Source organism: Lepidothrix coronata, unplaced genomic scaffold, assembly GCF_001604755.1.
Source record: "Lepidothrix coronata isolate B3197 unplaced genomic scaffold, Lepidothrix_coronata-1.0 Scaffold28, whole genome shotgun sequence".
NCBI classification, from domain to species: domain Eukaryota; kingdom Metazoa; phylum Chordata; class Aves; order Passeriformes; family Pipridae; genus Lepidothrix; species Lepidothrix coronata.
The window spans coordinates 542,191-555,572 of NW_016690208.1; the positions used below are offsets into that span (position 1 = coordinate 542,191).

The 13,382-nt window shown below is 46.2% G+C and overlaps 1 long non-coding RNA gene across 1 annotated transcript; it reads right to left on the reverse strand.

The window, feature by feature from the left end:
* Positions 1 to 437: 437 nt before the first annotated feature.
* LOC108494922 lies at positions 438 to 2,677 on the reverse strand. Its single transcript, XR_001873986.1, has 3 exons — positions 2,574 to 2,677; positions 1,992 to 2,178; positions 438 to 821 (listed from the first exon to the last, which is right to left on the reverse strand). It is a non-coding gene; the product is annotated as an uncharacterized LOC108494922 (long non-coding RNA).
* Between the last annotated feature and the right edge of the window lie 10,705 nt (positions 2,678 to 13,382).

Genomic DNA, 13,382 nt, shown 5'->3' on the forward strand with positions numbered 1-13,382 from the left:
ACACTACAAGAGATAAAACATCAACCTTCTGTCTCATGCAACATAGTCTGGAACAGGAAAAGATGTTGGTCTTGAGTGTTTATGCCCATCATTTCTCTAACAAGCTCCAAGTCCAGAGACCTGGTCTGGTTTGAACTTGGGTATCCTCAGCCTTTAGATTCACATGTGATTCAGAGTTAAGAATTCCCACTTGAGAAATTTGAATCTGGATGCAAACTTCTACAAGTCGCTCCCATCTGGAAGTCCTGGGTGGTTCCATTTCCTCCTTAACTTTATTCTGGGGGCATTTTGGGGGGCTATTCTATTTCATTCACACAGATGCTTCTACAATGCTGTTTGTATCTTTTGAACTCCCCAGTTTCCCAGCTGTCCTCCAGGAAATAACCCCTCCATTACTGACAATGATCCCTCACCTTCTCAACATGGTCAAGGTGGAAGGTTGTAACTCAAGTGAAAGGAGACATTTTATGTATGAGAGGAACAGGTGAAAAACTGGGCACACTCTTGTCTATCAAGGTTTCAAAAGTCTCTTCTGGGGCCTGAATTTTACCCAGCCCTTCCCTGAGCTCTGCAGAAAGAGCCCAGCCTGCAGTAAATAATTTCTCTCTGGAAGCACAGGGATCACAGGCTGACCCTCAGTAAGAAATCATCAGTGAGCCACTTTCCAGCTTTCCTCTGTTGCTTCAGGGAATAAGGAGAGAGAAAATGTTCCTGAATTAATACAAACAAAGACACCCCTCTTCCCCTGGGGACATCTTCATCGTTTCCTATTGACTGCAGTTTGCAGACAAAGAGTGGGAAATTGAATTCAAGAGTCCACACTGCAAAACAAGGGCAGGGAAGTTGTGTTAGGGGAGCATTAAGAGATAAATCTTTCCTTTTTTTTATTTTTTTTTTTTTTAACGTGACATCTTTCCCTTCAAACCACTCCTAATCCCTTGACTTTCTGTTCATGAATAGATTGAATTTTTCACTATGACATTGCCTAAAGACAATGAGCGATTTCACAACAAATGATTTATGTACTGGAATCTGGAGAGATTTTTGCTCATAAGAACACTCCAGCCATTTATCTTGATCTCCTGATATATCAGAGCCACAGCTGTACGTCTCTAAATTAACTGTAGATTAAACAATTCAAGCCGGTTGAAAAGTGTAAATGCGAGAGAAAAGCTCAAAGAAGAAGTTCAATCAATTTCCATGATTGGATTCTTATCAAGACAAAAATGTGAGCAGCTTCCATTGGCCATTTCGAGATAAACAAGCCAGGAGGTAAATAGACTCCAGGCATCTGTGAAGTTATATCATGTGTGCAAGGGAGTAGCTTTAAATAAAGCAAACAAGCTCGAGAGTTTCCACCGGGGTAAGCGTCCGTGGTGCTGAGTAAAGTTAGTTTGTAAAATGTTTGGGGGGATTTTTCTTTTTTTTTATTTCCTTGACAATTGCTGGAAGACAGAAAAAGGGAATGACTGCAGCAATTCAGAAGCATGAAACATAAAACAAGGAATCAGAAGAGGAACAAAAATGGGAGCACTGCACAAAAGAGGAAGCACTCTACAGCACACTCCAACTCCTTGGGAAAAGAGGGGGGGGGAAAGGCTTGTTTCTGCAGATCTTCAGACAAGCTTTCTTGGCATCCAGGGGCAAAGTGAATGTGCAGCTCAGCTCAGTTTGTCTTTTTAGCTCAAGCCTTGTCTATGTTCAACTTTTTTCGCTCGTTTGCATTCAATGTGCAGCAAATGCACCCGCACTCACGGGTCCAGAGCTCTTAATTCTGGTTACACCCATGTGAACCCACATTAATGCCATTAGTTTGGTTTTCTTCTGGCAGCAGAATATCAACACAATCCCTGCCTTGCCAGTCACTGCTGCTTTTATTAAGGTGTTGTCTAGACACAGGGCAAGGCAAGGAAGGCTCGACACAATAAATGCATCTGAGCTGCTCTCAGCCTTTCAGCTTTGTGAACTTTTTTACCTTATTAAAGTCTTACCAAAGCATCAGGAGAGACGTGGCCTCTGCTCGATTCAGATGCACAAAGCCACGCTCTTAAAAGCACGAGTTTGCCGAGGAGGGAGTGCAGCGACTAATTTCTCTTTGCCTTGGTGCACGAGGGCTGCAGCCTGATCTGGCTCAATCAAGTTCAGCTAATTTGGAAATGATGAGTAAGATGGAGCAAGCTGCAAGACAGTGCAAGCAGGTCCCAAAGTGGGAATTAAGGTACATAACTAATAGAGGCATGTAATCCATACCAATATGGTGTGAAGGTTGAAAGAGATTCAGACACCAAGCACAGAGGAAACAGGACTGGAAGAAGACTGCAAGGCAGAAAAAAAAATCTGCCTGTTATGCCACATTTCTCGCCTGCTTCCTGCCTTTAAAGTCACTGGGGTTTTGCACAGAATTTTTACATCCCTCTGGGAGATGAGGGAGCATCAGAGAGCCAGAGTTTCTCTCTGTGCACGCTGGTTAGTGGGAAAGTACACCAGTGCCCTCCACAGGAGAGCTCCACATGGCAGGGACGTGGGGTCATGGGGTCAGCTGGGCGACACCACAATACCCCAAATTATCTTACTAGGGTGGCATTTTCGATGATACCGGTGAAACCGAATCTTTTCTCGCCAGCGCCGGCAAAGGAGCAGCCTCAGCGTCACGGCTGGAGCTCTCCTTGGTCCTGAATTCTACCCGGTTCTTCTGCAAGCGGCTGTGACGCACAGCGAAGGGGCAACCAGGGCATTCCTAAATGTTCAGCGCTTTCTCCATTGGGAAATATGCACCCCAGCTTATATATTGATTGCTCCACCTCTGCCCAGGAAAACCCCCCAGCACCGCCAGCTCCTGAAGGAGTTTGGCAAGTAAAAGTTCCTGAGAATAGTGGAGAGAGAAATGAGTATGGAGTTTAGCAAGCCACCAAAAGGAAGGTGACATCCAGCAGGGAGATATTATCCCTTCCCTTCCCTAGTGCCGTTCTCATTTATCAGCATGGAGAGGCCAGAGGAGTACAGACCTCTTGGTAGCCAGCACTGAAACCTTCAGGGCCATAAAGCCATGTAAGATGGTGCTGGGGTGTGAACCAAGGTACTTGATTTGTCAAGAGCAATGAGCTTGTCCAGCACTGGGACAGGCAGGTACAATACTACCCTAAACACCTGCACTTCTCAGGCTGAGTATTTCCCACTCCAGAACGTAGAGGTCTGGCAACACCAGGCAGAGACCCCCAGAAATGCCAGCAGATACCCAGCAATGCCCCCTTGGCCTCAGTTGGTTCCTCTCACCTACGGTCTGTGCTCCTGAGCTCAGGCTGGAGGCCACAGAGACAAATGGCTGAAACACATCACCAGTGAGAAGGCAAAGCAGAAAAGCTGGATTTATAACTTCAATCTAGTTATCTTCCTGCTTAATGTGTGGCTTTCAGGGGGTGAGATGGCCTTCATTTGGTCCCACATTAAACCTTAGCTAAGCCGTGGTGAGATGCCTCCCAGCTGGAGAACTCTTCCCTGCCCTGGCAGTAACGAGCAGAGCCAGGGCACTTGGGCTGATCAGGGGTTTTATTCGTATGCCAGGGCTGAACACGCTGTCACCACACTGGCTGAGTCAAATGGGCTCTGCCTGGCTGATGGCAGCAGCGTGGGACAGACCAGGCATAAGGTCTCAATCATGCCACTGTTGATTTGGGTTGTTACTGTGAGCCCAGGGAGCTGCTGACTCACAGGCAAAAGTGGGATCTGCCTGCCCGAGTGCAAAGATACTGAGGGAATTGAGAGGTTTCTGGGCACAGTAGAAGGTAGAAAGGAACATCCCTGTCTAGCAGAAGGATTTTCTAAGGCATTTAAGGTTTTCAAGTAGCATCAAACTAACAGCACCGCAGAAAGAACAGCAGCAACAAAGAAGAGTTTACTTAAGCATCAGCAAAATACACAGTGCTGAGGTTCTGGAAATGTTTCCCTGAAGTTCCTTCTCCTGTAATCTGCAAAACATTATTGCAATTGTCACATTTATTTAAGAAAACACCAGGTTCTGTTTACACTTTAAAATATGCAGCTTTTTTTGCCTTTCTTTTTTTTTTAACAAAAAAAAAGTTGTATGCCCCAGGAGTCTGACTAACACAAATGGAAATAGCATGAACCTTGCCCATTAGCAAGAGGGTTTACTGCAAACACAAGCAGCATGTTACAGGAGCTTCAAGGAATTCTATTCTCAGGCTTATACTGAGGAGGAGGAAGGCAGAGATTACGTGCAGGATGAAGGTTTAGCTCAGAAAAGAGTGAACTCAGGTGAAGCTGAGCCAGGCTGATGGATAAGACCTGATAGCAGCAGAACAGCAAACTCCACTCACAGGCTGTGCTGTGTTTTGCCTCATGGTGACTTGATTTAATAGGATGGTTTACGGTTTCTCTGAGAGCAGCCCAGAGCCTGGCCCAGAAGGGAAAAAATAAAATGAAACAAGGGAAAACCTAGTTTTATCTTTTTTTTTCCTTTGTGCCAGTAAATACAATCCAAGCCAAGACCATAACAGGATCTAGTTGGAAGCTGTGCAGTGCTTCTCCAAGGAGCATCCCACAGATTCTGTGGTATTTCCACTGCTGTCCTGGCCATGGATTAGGATATAACCTGTGGGGCAGTTCTGGGGCTGCAGCAGGACCAGGTGGGATAACTGTGGTACCCCATGGGACTGAAAGAATCTCCTATTCACCCTCTTATTCTCGGAGTTTATATAAAACAATAAGCAGCTCAGGGGAAATCTTAGCATTGTGTTTAATTGAATTTTTTGGGTCGTATCCTGCTCTAGCCCTGCTGGTGCATTTTACTGCAAGAAGAGGGATCAGCACTGCACCCCACATGCAGTGGGGCTGATCTGGGGGTTTCAGAGCCCATAATCAGCTCCTGCCCCCTCAGCAGACCTGGATGCTTCCCCCAGCCCAGGGGGGATGGTTCCTGGCACAGCTCTGAGCCAGGGCTCCCCACCTGCCAGGGAGCACCTTGGCCAGGAGGTCACCCCTGGGGATGACATGGGACCCATCTCCCCTCACCTTTCCAGACCCTGTCACAGTGAATATGCTTTTGGTTGATGCCAGGCTTCGCTGAGCAGCCATGCCAGGGGAGCAGGAATGGACTTCAAGGCACCTTCAGGCTGGATGCATCTCCTCTCCCCAGGAATTCATTTATGGAATAAGCAGAGGCCTCTTTCGAGGCCTGTGTTCCACTAAGTGAATATATAATGATGCAGTCCATACATTTATACATCATCCCCTGCAAACAGGGCCCTATTTAGGACAAGATCAGACTATGCTTCTCCCGGCAGGGGTTGCATTAGCAATTCATTTCATAGTATAAAAGGAGTGTACGGAGACAATCATCCATAGCCTGAATAAAACACTGGAGGAGAAGCCAGGGACCAAGGGAGGAAAAAGATGATTTCTCTGAAAGGAAAGTAAAAATATAAAAATAAACTAAAAAAAAAAAATACAGCTCCTGGAAAAGCAACCCGAGATAGGAAATCCAACCTGTTTATTATTCTGTATTGATGAAAGGAGAAGAAAAGGGGGAATAAAGAATATAGTTTGATGAAAATAGGACTAGTGAACTCAAAGAATGCAAGAAATGAATCTGGGAAGGAAAAGAGAAGATGTTTTGAGAGACACATACAAATGCACGTGTGTGTGTGTGTGTGTGCACAGCCTGGAGGTGATCAGAAAGAATCTGAAGTAAAATAAAAAGATTTAGAAATCCTGCCTGTTAAAAATTGTATTCTGCCTCCAGGATACGCAGAATGGAAGATGATAAGTCAGGGAAAGTGGAAATGGGAAGGTGGAACATGGGAAAGAAGGAGGGAGAGAAAAGGAAGAGACAAAGGAAAGGTAAAGTCAGGACTTGTTTACCCTCCCTAACAGACCAGACCTTTCCAAGGTGCACGTGGGATCACCCAGCCAGCAAAAGCTTTCTGAGAGAGAATGAAGCACATGCCTGCAAGCATCATTTGTCTTTTCCTCTATTTAATGGCCTTGTTTACATGAGGGCCAACGATTTCAGATGGAACAGCTCCTGTGCTTTTAAAATTATGGCTGCCTGACAGGGGAGCAAAGGTCCCAAGGAGGAGAGTGCTCCACAGTCTCCTACATGAAGTCTCTTTGAAACCAAATAAAAAACACAAAAGCAGACCAAAGTCAGTGATAATCTGTCCTAAATTCCCCATATGGCATTTCCCTGCCCTCCAAGAGGACTCAGCCCTGCACACTAAAACACTACACCAAAGAGATTTAACTGCTGGCTGAAGTGTTGGAGCCACCTGATGCTGCCCCTGCTCTGTGCTCAGAGCAGCTTCAGTGTTTGGCAGTGTTTGTACAAACCCTCCTCCTGTACAAAGAGACTGAGAAAGCTTTAAGAGCAGATCATTCCCCACCCCAAGCCTCCTCTTCTTCACCGTGCACCTCCTCAGAAGTACCTGTTAGAATCCCTTAGAAAACGATGCTCAAATTTTCCTTTCCTTTGTGTTGAGCTTCATCTGCTCGTGGGGGCTTGAGGCAGTCGTAGGCAGCAGCTCTCCCTATTCTCACCCCTCAAGCAGCAGGCATTTTAAATATGCCTAATAAAATGTGAAGGGACTGGAACCAAAGGTCTGAGTCTTATATTGCAACCACCTGTGTCAGTGTGGTGCTGGCTGGCACCAGCACCTTGGCACGCCAGGCGTTGCAAGGGGGACCCCTGTCTTCCAGAGTCCCCCTAACAGTGCTCACATCCCTCTTCCCCAGGCCAGAGCAGATGCCTGGTTTATGACACAATTCCTCTGCTGGGTGGACATCAGTGCTGCAAAGCAATATCCATCCTAAAGACTGTGACCTGCGTGTCTGTGGCCCAAGATTCCCTCCAAACAGCCCACACAGAGCTCCCCCCTCCCCGTCCAGCTCCATTTCTCTCTGGCCCTGGTTGTTCACACCAATGAGCCTTCTGAGAAAGCCACTAATTAAAGGCATGTGATAGTTAAACTTTTGCTAATCAAGACAAATGAGCCAAGCCTCGGGTGTATGATAGTGGAGCAGGATCGCTCCTTCCCCCGCAGTAGTCAGCCTTCAATTACAAGGCTCAGATATTACGGTGAAATATTCCCCCTGAAGCCCCATTCCACAGCTCCTGGTTATGGTTCTCCTGGTTTGTGGTGTTTATTTAGCGCTGTGGGGGTGTTTTGTCAGCGGTGTGTGCGAGTGTATCCAAATGTTAACGAGCCCATTAAGGACAGACAGGATGTAATCGGGCCAGACACTGACGGACTGGCAGCAGGACAGACCAAAAAATCCGGGGGAAAATGTGTTTCTTTGCCCAGTTGCAGTGACAGATAGATTTAGGAGAAAAGCTCCAGGGCAAAGGACATACTCCAGGCTGGGAGCCTGTCCCAGAAAACTACTGAGAGTGAACCAAGGGAACCACTGCCTCTTTCTAGAAGCCTAAAAATAAATAGGGAGAAAATTCATGGAGGTGGAGGATTGAACAGAAGGAGTGCTGGACCCTGTTTTCACCCTGTTCAGAAATCAAAGGACTTTGCAAAATGCAGATAGCATGAACCAAAGCAGAAACTGAGCTACTGAGTTGGAAGCAAACTGTCTTGACCTCTATTACACTTCAGAGTTGTTGATTTAACTGCTGTATTTTCAAACATCTAATTTGCACCCCCAGGTCACCAATATAAAGCTGCCAGAGGGAGGCAATTGGAAATAAAAGAGCAGTCTGGGTTGGAGGAGAGAGGGAGAGAGTTAGAAAAGTAGCAAGACTTGCTGTAAACTTAAAATCTGCTGGTGTGTGTGACCCATGTTGCTGCTGCTGAATCAGTGCTTGCTTGGATTTTTTTGTTACAGATAACCTACAGATCATATTTTTACGACTCCAGTGTTTAGGAAGAGAGCAAGGAAGTGTGTCCATGTAGCCAAAACCCAATCCTGACTTTGTCCCAGAGCAAGGTGGCTCCTCTGCTTGCCTGGGACCTGGAGCAGGTTCATCTCACAGCACCCCCCAGCCCAGCCACATCCCCTGTGCTGGGACATTCCCTTCCCAGGGGGACCTGACGAGGTCTTTGGAAGCAATGGGATCACAGGCAGAGCAATCTGCTTGTGTTGCTGCCTGGCAGGAGGAAGCAAAATGGCTCTCACAGCATCGGGTCTCCATGTGGGCACCGTTCTCAGCACAACTGTTGCTTCAGCTGCTTGTCCCAGCTTTAATGCTGTGTTTCACCCTGTTTGGAGTTTGCCAGAGGATGGACCTGCTCCTCACTGCTGCTGGTTCTACAAACAGCTTGGTGGCTGTCTGACAAACACACTCATGGCATATCTCAGGCTCTGGCTCTCTGGTTGTGAGCAGCCACTTTGTTGTCATTTATTTGAGCTGTAAGATCAATCAGAGTCACTCCTTCTCTCAGATATCAGATCATTCACTTTTCCTCTTTTAACCCTCTGGTCTGTAAGTTAACCTGTGGTTTTACATGGAAATGAGGGCACTCGTGGGGGGGCACGCACCCTTGTCCCTCTGAAAGACAAATGGCTAATTAACTAATAGGGGAGGTAAAGAATGATCTATCAAAGTGGTCTCCCAGTTTTAAGCACCACACTGACAGCCTGAGTTTGGACCAGCTTAAAAAAGGGACCGTTGTTTTGGAGGCACTTGAATGGAGGCAAAACCTCCGGGAAGTTTTGAGGGAAAGAGTCCTTAAGAAGGCAAACACCAGGAGAGCCATCTCTGTGCTGTGCAGGTTTACATCTCTCACTACACCTGCCACAAAAGGGTTTTTGGGTCTTCTGAAGGGAGGCATCACTTTAGGACATGACCACACGTCTTCCTGGAGCTTCAGTCCCATCACTGTGGTGCATCACTGCACAGCAGGATCCTGGAGACTTCCAACTGCACATCCAAGCCAGCAGCCAAAAAGAACAGTTAGTGCCACTAAGAAAAACAGCTCTTTGATCTCCTTGACATCGATGCAGCAAACATCCCACTCCAGTGCATTCTTGCATAAAAGAGAAGCTTCTTGCTGCTCAATCACACTGCTTTTAATAGCTTTCTGAATGCAAACATCCTCAGCTTTTATTTCAGTTTAATCTGCCAATTTTTCTAAGTCTTTATCACACTTTATCAAACAGTGTATCAGTGTGAGATATCCAACCCCCTCCCCTCAGGCACCTCTGAAATTGAAATCCCAGGAAGACAGCAGCTTCTTTCATATTTTAATTATTTTAACATTTTCCTTTAGTGGCCTCAGCATTATTATGACTTGTTTTTCTCTCTGGAACAGGGCTGTGATCCCACACTGGGTGGGAAATTTGTTTGTCTAGAACAAAATAGCAGAATGCCTCTAATGCATTAGATATGGATTAGAGAAATTGTGTTTGGAAAATACATAATCTCTTGGTAAAAGAGGGAAAATAAAAAGCCTATTTCATTTTGGCTCTAATTTGTTTTTCCCCAATTATAATTTTTAATGAAAAAGTGTGTTTTAACCACATGAGTGCTGCCTAATGTGCCAAGTGTTAGGTATAAACTGCATCTCCAATAATGTCTCTTCATTCTTTACCATTGAGGGCTCTGATTCAGGAAAACATTTAACCACATGTTTAAATCCATCCTTGCTGTAGAAAACACTCATGCGTAGAATTAACTTGAGGTATCCTGGGACTTGTTCTTGTGCTTAAAGTTTGAGGCACTGAAATATTTCTCAAGTTTCAGATTGTCTCATGATTTATCACCACAAGATCTGGTACATAAGTCACTAAAATTGACATCAGGACTCACAGCAGTTTTGTCAGGTGTTAACTTGGCCCTAATATAGAATCACAGAATGGTTTGGGTTGGGAAGGACCTTAAAGATCATCTTGTTCTGCCCCCTGCCATGGGCAGGGACACCTTCCACTAGCCCAGGTTGCTCCAAGCCCCATCCAACCTGACCTTGGACACTCCCAGGGATGGGGCAGCCACAGCTTCTCTGGGCAACCTGTGCCAAGGCCTCACCACCCTCACAGGGAAGAATTTTTTCCTAATATCTCATCTAAACCTGCCATTTGATAGCCTTTGATACCTGTCATAATGAATGGTTCAAAAATTGTCCTTGTTCAAAAGTTCCAGTGTAATCTGCACCAGTCCTTTCCTTGTCTTGTGCCTCCTGAGTTCTGCCACCCTTGGCCCAGCTCCTGGAGCAGCTCACCTCATCTTATAGTAGCTGGAGTAATCCAGAGCAGTTCCTCTTTCCCAGAAGGTGGGATTTCCACCATAAACCATGTGCTCAGGAGGTTTCCAGAGCAGCACTGCACTCCTGTCCTCCCCCAGGCTTGTCTCCCTACCTGCTGGCTCGGTTTGGAAGATCTGAGTCTCAGCATTTCCCAGGCTCTGCTTTTAAATTCCATTTCTCCAATTTTCCAGCAAATTGTTCCATCTCACAGAGCTTTTCCAGTAACCAGGCATTGCTGGCACAGAGAGGCCAGGCCCATTATTACTGTATTTGCTCTGCACCCCAGCTCCTCCTTCTCATCCAATAAATCCATTTGAGAGCAAGGGTTTTGATAGACACTTTAATGGAGCTCTCCTGAACCTGACCATGTTAATGATTTTGGGGGGGCTGGCTCTGTGTCAGATCCTGCAGCTCATTAATCCTTTTTTTTTTCTTCATTAAGAGCTGCATCTCCTCTTTCTTCTTTCTCTCCCCCACTCCTGCATGGGAAAGGTCACTGCCCTGAGCTGCCCAGCTCCTGGAGACCAGACCCCAGCACTCAGCCCTGCTCATGCACCAAGATCCACTCTCGAAGGACACAAAGACTCCCAACAACCTGGCAAACTCCTTCATCCTCATCCTGGAGATGACAGGAATATCAGCACAGTTTGCCTCTACTGTGTGCACTGTTTATTTTACAAAGCTCTGGTTGTCTTGATCTGGTGATGGAGAGGGGGAAGGGAAGGAGATCTCATTTTCCTTGACAGGAAACCACTGCTGAGCTCTGCACTTCTGATTTTGCTGGCTCAGACACCGTATTCCAGCTGTGGTGTTTGGGGAACCAGCTGCTGGACTGTTTCCCTGCTGATGAGCCCCTCTAATGGTGTTTTTTTCTTCATCAGGAGGAAAAGCAACTAAAATTTTCAGTTCAAATGACATCACAACTTCTCTCTTCCTACTTTACCCTACTGGGAGCATCGTGATGGAGGAAACAAATGACCTGGGCTCGGGATGCTGTGCAGGGACCTGAAGGAAATAAAATTTGATTTTGAAAGGATAAAATGTTTTGACTTCCATGATGGAACAAGCAATTGTCCATGGATTTGCTGTGCTCCAGAAATGGAACTTCATGCTAAAAAGAGATTTTATGGAGCTCAAGCTATTATCTGATGATGGAGAGCTCCCAAGCCAGCCCTCATTCTCCAGCTGGCTTCCTAGCAGAGTTGCTCTGATAGTGTAATATATCCTGGTCATAAGTGTTGAGATTCAGCCATCATCAGCCAGTATAACTTCCCATACAAGCCAGCAGCACGTAGTTCCAAAGGCTTCTCCCACACCAATTAAAGGAGATGCTGGAAAAGCACTGGAATCCCATGAAAAGTGTTTTCTGCAGTTAGAAACATCTTCCAAGGAGGAACTGGAAGTTGCTTCTGCTGTCCTTGGTGCAGGTGTCAGGTGTGTATCAGGTACCATGATGGTTTCCTGGAGAGCCTGAGAGGGCAGGAGAGTGGCCACATTCCCATTCTGCAGGTGCACGAGTCCCACCTGAGTGAGTTATGGTTCAATGACCAACTGGGATCTGCTTTTTGGTTGTTTGGCCTGAAAAGCCATGATTGTGAAAGCCAGCCCCTTACACACCTACAGGTGTGATCCTGGATTTCCTGAAGATCTAGTCTCCTTTCTTGAGCACAAGGAGTTTAAATTTAGGTAAATACTTTCATTTTGTTCCCTTTCTAGCCACCAAGGCTGTCCTAACACTGGATATAAGCCCTGCAGTTACACAGAGACTAAACAAATCCCAGGCAGCACCAACACGAGCCTTCAGTGAGGCTCCACACCAAAGCATTCTGTGACATTTAGGAAGCAATCCATCGTGGCATAATGTACACAGCATTTTTGTTTTCATTTCCACAGTGCCTCTATATAGCTGTCACCTGTGTGAAGTGTGTGCAGCAGTTGTTTCCACAGTGTTCAGCAGTGCCACAGTGACACACCTACTGCAGTAGACTTACAGGGTAGTCCCTCTGATTGGAAGAAAGGAAAATCTCTGTTCCTGTGCTGGAGTTATTTCACCACTGAGTTACACTTACAGTTGCAGGTTGTGCTGGGAAACAAAAGCCTGTATGTCAAAATACAGGGAGAAAGGAAATGCAGTTTTTCCATCCAGAAGCCTGACAGTCCAAGCACCAATTGAGATGATCAAGGATGGACTTGTGAGACTGGTTTTAGGTCTGTGTCATTTTGAAGTGTGCAGTAAATTTCCCCCCAGTAAATAATCCACTTAGGGTGCCTGTCTCCCTCCATTCATCATTCCTGGGCTCCCCTCTTTGGTATTCCATAGGTAACTGCCACACATGCACTTTCTGCCATTTCCCTTTCCAAACTGCATTTCCCATTCTAATTAAAGGAGAAGGCCTTATGGTTAGTGGTGGGTTTGTACATGGAGAAGATCTTTCCACTGTGGTAAGCCACAGGGTGAGATCTGCCCTTCCCAACAGGTTTCCTGCACAGTGAAAGGATGAGCATTTTAGGTGAGGAATCACCCAGTTCCTTGCACAGGCAGATCAGGAGTTTCACCAAGCTCTCAACAACTCACAGACTTGCAGCAGCTGTGACTGAATCCTTCTGAACCCAGACCTGGTGCAAACCAACAGAAACTCTGCTAACCCCAAGTGACATCAAGGCCTTAATCTCTTCCAGCAGAAGACATTTATAAGCCCACTCCACAGTCCAGCACCACTGCTTCATGTATTTACAGCAGACTTTTCTCCCGAGGCTGTTAAGAAGATGTCTTCCTTTTTGCCCTCTAGGAGAAAGCCACTCTCAGACATCCTATTCTAACAGAGAGAATTTAATTCAGGACCTATATTTGGATTTCCATTTTCACATTTTGGTCTGTTTTTGTGTTACTGCCCCAACCACAGTGCAAATTCTGATGATGCTGTACCCACAGGGGCAGAGTCCCTTTGGTTTACACAGTCAGCCTTCCAAAGGAATTCACAGTGCTAATGCAATCCTATAGGCACTTTTAAACATCCAGGGCATTCCTGCAATTCAGAGCAAAGCCAGCTGTCACCTGCAATAGCATCTCTGGACTGTAGTGAGAGCCTCAGGCTGGGTCAGATTCTGGCAGTTTTCCCACAGATCTGGAGGAACCCTGTTGATTCCATTGAGGCTCAAATCTGTTCTACACTGAGGCTC